At 39.3% G+C, this 12,500-nt stretch overlaps 1 protein-coding gene and 1 long non-coding RNA gene across 2 annotated transcripts in view; one reads left to right on the plus strand and one right to left on the minus strand.

Annotated features, from left to right (window-relative positions):
- LOC115217253 (calmodulin-lysine N-methyltransferase-like) overlaps positions 1-12,500 on the plus strand; it is a 113,571-nt gene that overhangs the window by 15,139 nt on the left and 85,932 nt on the right. The gene's annotated exons all lie outside the window — the stretch shown is intronic.
- Positions 11,560-12,500, minus strand: part of LOC118765330 — a 23,647-nt gene continuing 22,706 nt past the window's right edge. The window contains exon 3 of the long non-coding RNA XR_005001168.1: positions 11,560-11,573. This is a non-coding gene — a long non-coding RNA (uncharacterized LOC118765330). The remainder of the gene's footprint in view (positions 11,574-12,500) is intronic.

The raw sequence follows: 12,500 nt of genomic DNA on the forward strand, positions 1-12,500 counted from the left end.
AATTCAGGTAAGTAAGGACCTTATAATCTTCAGTTTTGAGATCCTTAAAAATGATGACATAAACCTCTAATCCATAAAGAGGTTCAAATAAAAAGTACTAGCAGTATCGCCTGGCGTTGCTCGGGTTTGTTTCGACCCTTTAGAATTGGAATGTTTGAAAAGTAAAAATTTTGCATTATGTAGCTTGTTATTCTCTTTAAGGGAACATTTTTATGGTTGAAATACACCGAAAAATGGCGACACAGCAGTCAAAAAATCGTAAAAAATAGGGATTTTCATAGAAAAAAAGCACCTTTTTGATGTAAATAATTTTTGGTGTTAACATGGTCCGATTTGAACTTTATCTTCTACGGAAGGAAGAGCAAGCCTTCTTCTATCATACTCTCAATTTTGGTCAACTTGCACTGCAGGGTCTTGGAGGAGATAGTGTTAGTTGAAGGCTACCAAACCTGCCATACACAGACAACTTCAGCTTTATATAGAGAGAGATTTGGGTCTGACATTCTAAACAGAACCTTTCTTTGGAGAAATGAGAGTAGTGCATTGGAAAGCAGAGTCTTCAATCATTTCAACTCCAAAGCACTCTGAATTTATGTTCTTGTTTTTTTCACTTGTTTTACTCATTGGATTGTGACCAAGCTGGGGCACTGCCTTGAAGGGTTTGCTGAAAAAGTTGATCCCAGTATGCATATTTTTTTTCTATGTTTGAATTTAATTCGGTTGTTCTCTTTTGCCAAATCACTAAGTTATGTGGATGAAAACAAACCAACTCTGGTTGTCAAGTGGTGAGGAGGACAAACAGAATGACATGAAAGGGACAAGTTTTAACAAAGCTGTTATTAGTGTAATTCTCTCTCCCCCTCTCTCTCTCTCTCTCCTCTCTCTCTCTCTCTCTCTCTCTCTCAAAGGTTTAGTCCATTTTGAACTTTCAAGCCCAAATCAAACAATGACAAAGGACATCTACTGTGAGCAGCTTGAGTGGTTTAAGACAGTGCTAGAAGAAAAACGACCATCTTTGGATTCAAGACGAAAGGTGTTCTTCCATCAGGAAAATACTTGGCTACATACAACGATGACATTCCAAAGGCTAGAGAAGTGTGAATGGGAAACAATGCCCCATCCACTATATTCACTGGACATTGCCCCATCTGATTATCATTTATTCCACAATCTTCAAAATCATTTGGATGGCAAAAATATGGATTCTGTAGATGAGGTCAGAACAGTACTGGAGGAGTATTTTTCATCACAGACAAGTGAATTTTGGAAGAAGGGCCTTTGCAAGTCTATCAGATAGATGGAAGAGCGTTGTAGAAGATGAAGGAGTGTATATTTTAGATTAAAAAAGAAATGGGTTTATCTTAATTTTCAAAAAATAAAAGAATTATAAAAAAACTGCATTAGCTATGGGATTACCTAATATTGCTTACCAACTACATGGTTCTGGGTTCCTTCCCACTATGTGGCACTTGGGTAAGTGCCTTGGGCTGACCAAAGCCTTGTGAGTGGACTTGGTAGACCGAAACTGAAAGAAGCCTGTCGTATATATATATATATATATAAATCTATATGTGCGTGTGAGTGTGTGTGCGTGTGTGCGTGCGTATATATATATATATATATATATATATATATATATATATATATATATATATATATATATGCACACACACACACATATGTGTATGTGTGTATGTATATCTCTGTGTGTGTGTCTTTCTGTCTGTGTGTGTGTCTTTCTGTCTGTGTGTGTGTCTTTCTGTCTGTGTTTGTACCCCCATCACTGCTTGATAACTGGTGCTGATGTGTTTATATCCATGTAACTTAGCAGTTCAGCAAAAGAGACTGATAGAATAAGTACTTGGTTTCAATAAAAATAAGTCCCAGGGTTGATCTGTTCAACTAAAACCTTTCAAGGTATTGCTCTAGCATGGCCGCAGTCAAATGACTGAAACAAGTAAAAGAGTAAAAGTATAAAAGACTCGTCAACCAATAATAGCAAGCAGATTAAAATATGGATGGTGTTGATGATGATGATGATGATGACAAAGATGTGGGGTGTGGCGATGGTGATGGTGATGGTGATTTTGATAACTATGACAATGATGATGAAGAGAAGAGGAGGAGCTTGAGCATGTGATGGTGATAAGGGTAAAAACAAAATGATGATGATGATGAGGCAGGAGGAGGAAGAGGAAAGTGGTGATGGTGGTGGAGGTGATGATGATGATGATGTGATGGTGATATTGATAATCATGATAATTATGATGATGATGAAAACATAATGATGAAGATGATGATGATGAAGATGAAGATCATAATGATGAAAATATGATGGTGGTGTTGGTGATGATGATGGTTGTTAAAGTTATGATCATCATCATCATCATCATTATGTTTTCATCATCATAAATTACACTTTCATCATCATCATAATTATCATGATTATCAATATCACCATCACATCATCATCATCATCTCCGCCACCATCGCCACTTTCCTCTTCCTCCTCCCGTCTCATCATCATCATCATCATCTTGTTTTTACCCTTATCATGAAGATGACGACGACGACGACGATGATGATGATGATGATGATGATGATGATGATGATGATGATGAAGATCATAATAATGAAAATATGACACTGGTGTTGGTGATGATGATGGTTGTTAAAGTTATGATGACAGAAGGAGGATGAAAGTGGTGATGATGATGATAAGTGATGATGATGATAGTGATGACAGCAATGATGAAAAGGGGGAACAGAAATATAATGATGAAGAAGAAAGAAAACGAGGATGAAAACCATGATGATGATTATGAGGACAATTGTCATGATATCATGGCCACTGCTCCAAAGTAACTCTTTTCTATTGTGTCATAGCTATTAGCCAGTTCTGAAAACCATCCCTCATTTATCTCATTAGCCAGCATCATCTGTATTATTACACTGACAACTGCGGAAGCTATTAAGTATAACAGACATGCTGATATATGGGTGCTAATCATTGATGCATGCTAGATTCCTAATTGCTGAACAACAGGTTTAAGAATAAATCAGTCTTTGCTGCCAAAAATATATCAGAGAGGTTTTTTGTTTGGCCAGTTTTTGATAATGAAAAAAAAGAACATTTTCTCAATCAATTAAAATCTATGATGTATGAATTAATAATTTTGGCTGCTGTTTTATGCAGGCTGAGTGATCTCATAGATCAGGCAAGGGCAACCTTTTTCTCAAGAAGTGAGACATCACATACCATCAAGCAGGTAACTCTATTAAAACAAAAATTTTTGATAGGTGTGAAAAAGATTTGAGCGAGGTCATTACCAGTACTGCCTGACTGGCCCCCATGCTAAGGCACGTAAAAAGCATCCACTACACTCTCGGAGTGGTTGGCGTTAGGAAGGGCATCTAGCTGTAGAAACTCTGCCAAATCAAGATTGGAGCCTGGTGCAGCCATCTTGTTCGCCAGCCCTCAGTCAAAATCGCCCAACCCATGCTAGCATGGAAAGCGGACGTTAAATGATGATAAACGATGATGTGATATTCAGAAAGTTCCATTGGCCAAGGTTTGCTCCTCTCTGCCATAGATTTTCCTGTTATGACTCAGTTTCAAAAGGTAGGACACTGCTTATTCACATTTCTAAGATTTCTATCAAACAGGTGTTGTTTAGCCTAATTCTTCCCTCATCAAACAGAATTATGATCAGAAATGTTTCAGTTGTGGTGAACTTATCAGGTGCAAATGCTGTTTCAAATGCTGAAGTGTGGTTTGACTGAAATTTGTCTGCTATTTCTAGCAGATTGCATGACCTTAATTTGAGCCAAAGAGGAAGAGGCTTCCTTGTTAGCCCAAATTATTCTATCTTTTTTTCAATATTTCTCCTCTTTAGAGACTCCTTCAATCAGGATTGGCCATACATCTGCATCTGTATGTGGAGATCTGGGCAAAGTATTTTCTGTAGAAGTCTAGTAGTTACCAAAGTATGTAATTCTCCTCTTCTCATGCAATCAATGTTGTTCAAGGGAATAGCTTTTCTTAAAGACAGAACACAGCTTGGCACCAGTCTCCGCACAGGGTTCAGTCCTTGTTGCAATATGATGGCTTGTGTGCTTTGATGACCCTCAGAGCTGTGAAAACAGAGTGCAAACTCCTAGTAGGGCTTCCTATGCTGTACAAGTCAAAGGCAGAGGCCGGATAAATATGGACCACCTCTTCATAGAGATAAAAATGGATTTGTATTGGGACAAACCCTGCCTAGAAAAAAGGCAACCTACAGAAGCGTCAATATGACCTGGGAGAGGAAGGCCTTCTCCCCAGGGAAACATGAAAATCCACAAGGGAAGTGGAAGAGAGGATGCTTTAAAAATAGCTGGGAAAAGGGTACTGAGGCAAAGCTAAGGAAGCAGGGGTCCAACTGAAGAGAAGCAGAAAATAAATAACCCAGACTTGAGAAGAATAGAGAAAAGTTATCAAAGGCCAGTGTTCCACAGGTAATGAAGGGTTTGAGTGAGTATTGGTACTTGGTTTTTATCACTCTTGGAAGAATGAAGGATAAAGTTAACACCAGGAAGATTTGAACTCAAGATAGGGATCAAAGGGGTCCACAGGTAAAACATGGGTACAATAGTTGGGTTCAGAGAAGAATAGGATGTTGTAGCAACATAGAACAGGAAGGGAGGAGAAACGTTGGAGCTTCTTGAAATGTCTTGGAATGTTGCATGATCATTGTAAACAAAAAGGGCTCACAACTATGTCCAGGCTGTTCATTGATAAACCAGAGAATAAACTAAAGGAATTGAATCAAACAACACGAAGTATTCTATCCTTTGCTCAAATGACTTTACCAGCTTGTTGTCTTTTCACTAACATGTCAGTGTATTCCATGACGCATGCATCTTTTTGCACATACTCTCTTGTCCATACTGTATGGGATTTCCCAAACAAGCATCTCACTGAATTCATATTTAAACTGAAAGCAAAACCCATTTCTGAATGTATGCTGGGATGAAGAGCTTTTTGTGGTGGCCCTCTTGGTTGTTTCTGAATATTTAAATTTCAAGTAAGGGTTTCATTCCAAAAGTTAAATTAATGGATTTTAATTTTTAGTACTCACCCTTCACTGGTACCTATTTTATTGACCTCATCCCCATCCCAATCAGCCGTTGACTGTCTATAAAGATGAAGTATGACTCCTGCTAGAGAGAGATGCCTGCTCACATATCTGGGACAGATATATTGCTACGACAACAGACACATACACAAACACAATCATTCTAGCTTGAACGTTCAAATCCTCCTGGGTTTAACATCTAAATGAAGTTATTCAGAAGTCAATCGGCAATCCATAACGCATTAAATGAGCCGTACAAGCAAGATAAGAATCCTCTAGCTCATCAATCAATGAACATTCCAGATAAAGCTGTGACTCCCTTTTGTTTACAATGAACATGCAACATGTCAAAACATGTCAAGAAGCTCGGCTGTTTCTTCTCCTTTCCTGTTCTAAGCTGCTACAACATCCTCTTCTCTGAACTAGCAAGTTGCATGTCACTTGCACCAAACTGACCCAAATATTGTATCCACTTAACCCAGTATTTCTTAACTATTTTTTTGCCTAGGGACCCCTTTGATTTTTGTTTTACTCAGGGAAACCACCAGAGCCATTCAATGTTTAGAAAATCTTTCAGTATTTTTTATGATTAGATATTATTAGGAATTATATAAAAGTTGTTAAAATATTTTGTGTCAATTTTCGAGCGTGATCGTTGCCAGAGCAGCCAACTGGCTTCCGTGCCAGTGGCACATAAAAGGGCACCATTCGAGCGTGATCATTACCAAAGTCGCCTTACTGGCACCTGTGCCGGTGGCATGTGTAAAAAGATTCAAGCAAGGTCATTGCCAGTACCGCCTGACTGGCCCTGTGGCAGTGACACGTAAAAAGCACCCACTACACTCTTGGAGTGGTTGGCATTAGGAAGGGCATCCAGCTGTAGAAACTCTGCCAAATTAAGATTGGAGCCTGGTGCAGCTGTCTGGTTCGCCAGCCCTCAATCAAAATCATCCAACCCATGCTAGCATGGAAAGCAGACGTTAAACGATGATGATTATTGCACATGGTTGAGAACAGTTGACTTACCCAGTGAAGAAAAATACTTGATGACCACTTAAGCTGCTAGAAATAGCAGCTAAATCTTCTTCGCAAAACACCTTGTTGCCTTAAAAAAGGGGCACATTGGATAATAGACTCTTAGATATTGTGTGTTTGAGAAAAAAAAGGAAGAAAGAAGATAAGAATGTAGGACTAAACAGCAATTTATACTTCTCTCATTATATGTGTTTGGGTGAAACCAACACACAGTAGTGCATACAGACAAACACACCCATATACGCATGCACCCATATACGCATGCACCCATATACTCATGCGCACGCACACACAAACACACACACACACACACAGAGTTACCTTTATTTTTATTGCCTCTATATAAAATATTATTGGAATGCTACCAGGGTGTTGTGTTGTCCTATTTAATGGAGTAAAATATTAAAATTCCTATGTAAGGTATGAAATTTACAGGTAAGCTGAGTTACTCCCATCAGAAACAACATAAACAAACCAACTACTACAGGTAGCAAGCTACGAAATTCTTACATTCTCCTGATTTCTGTAATTCAAACTGCTTCATGATCCTAGCAGACCAAATGGAAAAGGTATGGCCCCAGAGGATGACAAGGGAGATGTACTGGAAGAACCACTCTGATTCATGAGGCTCGCACTTGCAGACAGCCATTTCCACTCCAATAACAGTGGAGGTGCAATCGCCCAGTGGTTAGGGCAGCAGACTTGTGGTTGGAGGATCGCGGTTTCGATTCCCAGACCGGGCGTTGTGTGTGTTCATTGAGTGAAAACACATAAAAGCTCCACAAGGCTCCGGCAGGGGATGGTGGCGACCCCTGTTGTACTCTTTTGCTACAACTTTCTCTCACTCTTTCTTCCTGTTTCTTGTCCCCGACTTCCTACGCAACTGCTGAGCCTGGATGCGCATTCATGCATCCATCGATGCTCTCGGTGTCGGGGGTTGACCTGCTTTCTCTTCTGTGGGTCTCGCGAATAGCAAAGGACCACGTTTCGGACTTCTCCCACAAAGGAACGAAGACTAATTCGCTCAACAAACAAACAAACTCCAATATCAGTGAGCAGAGACAGGGTTTGGAGGCTGAGAGCACCAGAGATCTCCGCTGTCTAGCAAAGCTAAATATTTCATTCAGCACTTTAGCATTCAAACCAGCCATATCCAGCCTAAATATTCTACAAGTTTTATGTGAAAATTGGCCAGATCTGGCCTCTCACACCTTCCTACAATGTCATTCTAAAAATCAACAATAGCATCATTGAAATCTTGAAGCTACAAGATAAGGCATGATTAATTCAAAATAATCTGAGTAAGTAGGCATTACATTCGAGAGAGTAATCCGAATGATAAAGGATTAAATTATAGATATATCTTCCAATTAACTTCCAACTGCTCATTTAATTACTAATCACTGACTGATAGAGAAAAAAAAACAAAAAACGGCAAATACCTACCTGAAACTCATCTTAAAACAACTTACTATGCCTAATAATAAAATATCTACCTGTGTCTATAATTGAAATATCTTTCACTATAAGATATTGTGAAGGTGCGTGGCCAAGTGGATACGGTGTCAGGCTGACAGTCATAATGTCATTGGTTCAATTTCTGTATTGGATGGTACATTGTATTTTTGAACAAGGAACCTAAATTTACATGACTCTAGTCTGCTGAGCTGAGACCCCCTTCAGTCACGACACAGACCATGGGATTGCACCTAGAAAGTTACCCTCCCAGGCACAAGTCCAGGCAAGGTCGTTTATGGAAGACCAGCAGTCGCTCATGCATACCGCCCTTCCTTTCTCCACGCCACCAGTGTTATCCAAGGGAAAGACAAAGGTCGATACAGCTTGGCACCTGTGACGTCACAACTCATTTCTACAGCTGAGTGAACTGGAGCAACGTGAAATGAAGTGTCTTGCTCAAGAACACAACACACAGCCCGGTCCAGGATTCGAACTCACAACCTCATGATCGTAACCATGACGCTCTAACCACTGAGCCATGCGTCTTCACACTAGTCTACTCAGCTGAAAATAGAGTACCAGCTGAGTACCGGCACTGCCTTCTTTCCCTACAGGCATCATAACCTCAGTATTCCACTGGGTCGATAATGGGAGGGCCCGAGGGAGTATCTGTGTCTGTTCATGGCTATATAGGTACTTAAAACAATTAATGAAAGTAGGATATGTGCTACAAAAATCACAGAGCAAAGAAAAATTAAGAGTTTTGCTGAAGGACACGACACACTGTCCAATCCAAGAATCGAACACACAATCTCATGATCATGAGTTCAACTCTCTAACCACTTGGCCACATGCCCTCATACATGTATACACACACATGCACACATACGCACATGCACACACGCACACACATGCACATACATGAGTGCAACATCCTAATCATGAGGTCATATGCACTCATGAATGTATGTGTGTGTGTGTGTGTGTGTGTGTATGTGTGTGTGTGTGTGTGAGTGAGTGAGTGAGTGTGTGTATCTTCATCTTGACATGGCATGATAGTTGTGAGTGTCACTGTGATATAGGCAGTGTCGTTCATTTCCAACGTTCAACCAAAACATGTCTGTCCATGGGATATTATTATCTTGTTTGAAAACAAGTGAAGATTACTCTCTGCTCTCTTTTACTCTTTTACTTGTTTCAGCCATTTGACTGTGGCCATGCTGGAGCACTGCCTTTTGTCGAGCAAATTGACCCCAGGACTTATTCTTTGTAAGCCTAGTACTTATTCTATCCATCTCTTTTGCCGAACCGCTAAGTTACGGGGACGTAAACATACCAGCATCGGTTGTCAAGCGATGTTGGGGGGACAAACACAGACACACAAACACACACACACACATACATATATACGACGGGCTTCTTTCAGTTTCCATCTACCAAATCCACTCACAAGGCTTTGGTCAGCCTGAGGCTATAGTAGAAGACACTTGCCCAAGGTGCCCCACAGTGGGACTGACACCCGGAACAATGTGGTTGGTAAGCAAGCTACTTACCACACAACCACTCCTGCGCCTATGAAGGTGCCTTTCCTATGAAGGGCACCTATCAAAGAAAATCTACCTCAATAAACTTCATCCGACCCATGCAAGGAAAGAAAAGTGGACATTAAGATGTGATGATGATGATGATGATGATGGTAGTGGTGGTGAAAACAGCCAAACTGAAAATTAAGTCAAGATTCTTTTGGCAAGGAACCAGAATATTTGGCTGCATTTTGGGAAATGATAGAAATTGCTGGTCATATAATTCTTGAAGGTAACATTTACTTTCCCTGGATGTTATCTTGCAGATGTTATAATGGTTGATGGACACCTCCCTATTGACCTATAATATAGCAATACAATATCTTATCAGTTGCACCATATTGCTTCTCTCTTCCTTACTGTGTATAATACTGGTTTCTTGTAGTAAGTTTTCCTTTGTTTCTCAAAGCTGTGCCTATTGTAACAATAATAGGATATATTTAGAAGAAATTTGAAGTGCATTCAAATAATCTGTCAAAGTTTTGTTTATAGGTGTAGGAGTGGCTGTGTGGTAAGTAGCTTGCTTACAAACCACATGGTTCCAGGTTCAGTCCCACTGTGTGGCACCTTGGGCAAGTGTCTTCTACTATAGCTTCGGGCCGACCAAAGCCTTGTGAGTGGATTTGGTAGATGGAAACTGAAAGAAGCCCGTTGTATATATGTATATATATATTTCGTTTTTGGATTTGGTTTGCAAGATTCTTTATATGAGTTTGTGTGTTGAACTTTATAGTCAAAACTATTGAAAAGGTTGCAAGACGCAACGAAAATTTTAGGAAAATAAAAATAAGAAAAAAGTGGAAATTTTACCAGTGAGTGTGTTATATTATAAGGCACAAAAAGAAAATGACTCTCCCCAGATACAACAGTATATATGTATGTATATGTTTCTGTGTTTGTGTTCATCCCCCCAACATTGCTTGTCAACCGATGCTGGTGTGTTTACGTCCCCGTAACTTAGCAGTTCGGCAAAAGAGACCGATAGAAGACACTTGCACAAGGTGGAACACAGTGGGACTGAACTCAGAACCATGTAGTTTGTAAGCAAGCTACTTACCACCCAGCCATGCCTGCGCATTAAAAAACACAGACAAAATAAGTATGGAAAACAATAAACAGTTCTAATTTGCATTATTTTAACAGTTCTTGGGTTCTGTATGTTGTGTAGCCATTAAGAAAAAGTGGAGTGAAGTAATTGTTTTTATAAGAATTATGCATGGGTATGTAGTTAGAAAAGTTGCTTGCAACCATGTGGCATGTGGCCTCATGTTCAGTCCTACAGCATGGAATCTTGGGCAAGGGTCTTTTACTATAACTTCAGGCCAATCAATGCCTTGTGAGTGAATTTCATAGATGGAAACTGTGTGGAAGCCCATCACACACACACACACACATGTATGTGTGTGTCTGTGTGTGCATATGCTTATCTTTGTGTTTGTGTTTGTACTTCCCATAACTAATTGATAATCGGTGTTGGTTTGTTTACATCCCCATAACAAAGCAGTTCAGCAAAAGAGACTGATAGAGTAAGTACCAGACTCATGAATAAATACTAGGGTCAATTTCTTCAACTAACTCCTTCAAAGCAGTGCCCCAACAAGGTTTCAGTTCTATGACTGAAACAAGTAAAAGAAAGATAAAAGATACACACAAATACCTAAATTTGTAGCTCCATCCAACCCTAGCTAATGTGTTTATAAATTAACAAAAAATGACCTGCAGTTATTTTGGGATGAACCATTAATTCATTAAAGAATTTGGTGTTTGAATATGTAATAACTGCTAAAAACAGATAAAGTGGTATTATCTTAATCTCTTTGCCGGATAATACTGGATAGTTGAATTAATAATGATGTGAATGTACTTCTAAATTGTTAATCCTCATCATTATCATCATTATAGTCATCATCACTGTTGTAATCTACACTATCAGCATCATCGTCATCATTGTTATTATTGCTGACATCATCATTGCCATGAGCATCACCATCATCATCATCATCACCATCATCATCCTCTTTACCATCATCATCATACTCATCACCACCACCACCACCCCACCACCACCCCACCACCACCCCACCACCACCATTGTTGCCATCGTCATCATCTTCTTCCTCCTCTTCCACCGTCTCCCTTCTCTTTCCTCCTTCTTCTCCCTTTTCCTATTCTTCTTCCTCTTCCATATCCTTCTCTTCCTCTTCCTTCCTCTCTTTCTCCTCCCTTCTCTTCCCCTTCCTTCTTTTTCTCCTCCCTTCTCTTCCTCTTCCTTCTCCTCCCTTCCTCCTCTTCCTTCTTCTTCTCATCTTCCTCTTCCTCTTCCTCCTTCTCCCTTCTCTCATCCCCCCTCCCGCTCCTTCACCTCATCATCATCATTGTTCTCCACCTGGTATAAGTTACATCAGATGTCTTTTGGGACAATGCTTTATACCTGGATGCCCTTCCTGACGCCAACTATTTTTCAAGTCACCTTTGATAATCTCTAATCTAATCGTTTTTTGCCACCCTGTTGTACTGTTATCCCAACTGAAATAGTCACACAACTAAACTATGATAGCACATCAGTAAACAGTAGTACTACAACGATAAAATAACAGTATTAGTTACAGTACAGCTTTTTTTTCTTGCCCCACCCTTAATTAAAAGTGATTATTACATCTCTTCTGGTGCTTTTCACAACTTACAAGATCTCTTACCTTTCTGTCTGACTATCTGTTTGTTTAACTATCTGTCTTGCCAGCTGTACTTACATAAATACATAAATACATACATACATACATACATACATACTTATGTACATGTGTACATATATAAATATATACACAAACTAATACATACTTACACCTATCAATCATACTTTACTTACGTACTATCTGTCTGTCTATCTATCTATCTATCTTCTATCTATCTATCTATCTATCTATCTATCTCTATCTATCTATCTATCTGTCTGTGTCTCTATCTATCTATCTATCTATCTATCTATCTATCTATCTATCTATCTATCTATCCATCTATCTATCTATCCATCTATCTATCTATCTATCTATCTATCTATCTATCTATCTATCTATCTATCTATCTATCTATCTATCTATCTATCTTTTATCTTTTATTTTTTACATGTTTTAGTTATTAGACTATGGCCATGCTGGAGCCTTGAAGAGTTTTTAGTCAAATGAACCAACCCTAGTTTTTTTTTTTTTCCAAAGCCTGGTTCTTATTCTATTGGCCTCTTTTGCCAAACTGCTAAGTTACAGGGACTTAAACATACCAATCCTAGTTGTCAAGTAAGGGTGGGGAACAA

Source organism: Octopus sinensis, linkage group LG11 (genome assembly GCF_006345805.1).
Source record: "Octopus sinensis linkage group LG11, ASM634580v1, whole genome shotgun sequence".
Lineage (NCBI taxonomy): Eukaryota > Metazoa > Mollusca > Cephalopoda > Octopoda > Octopodidae > Octopus > Octopus sinensis.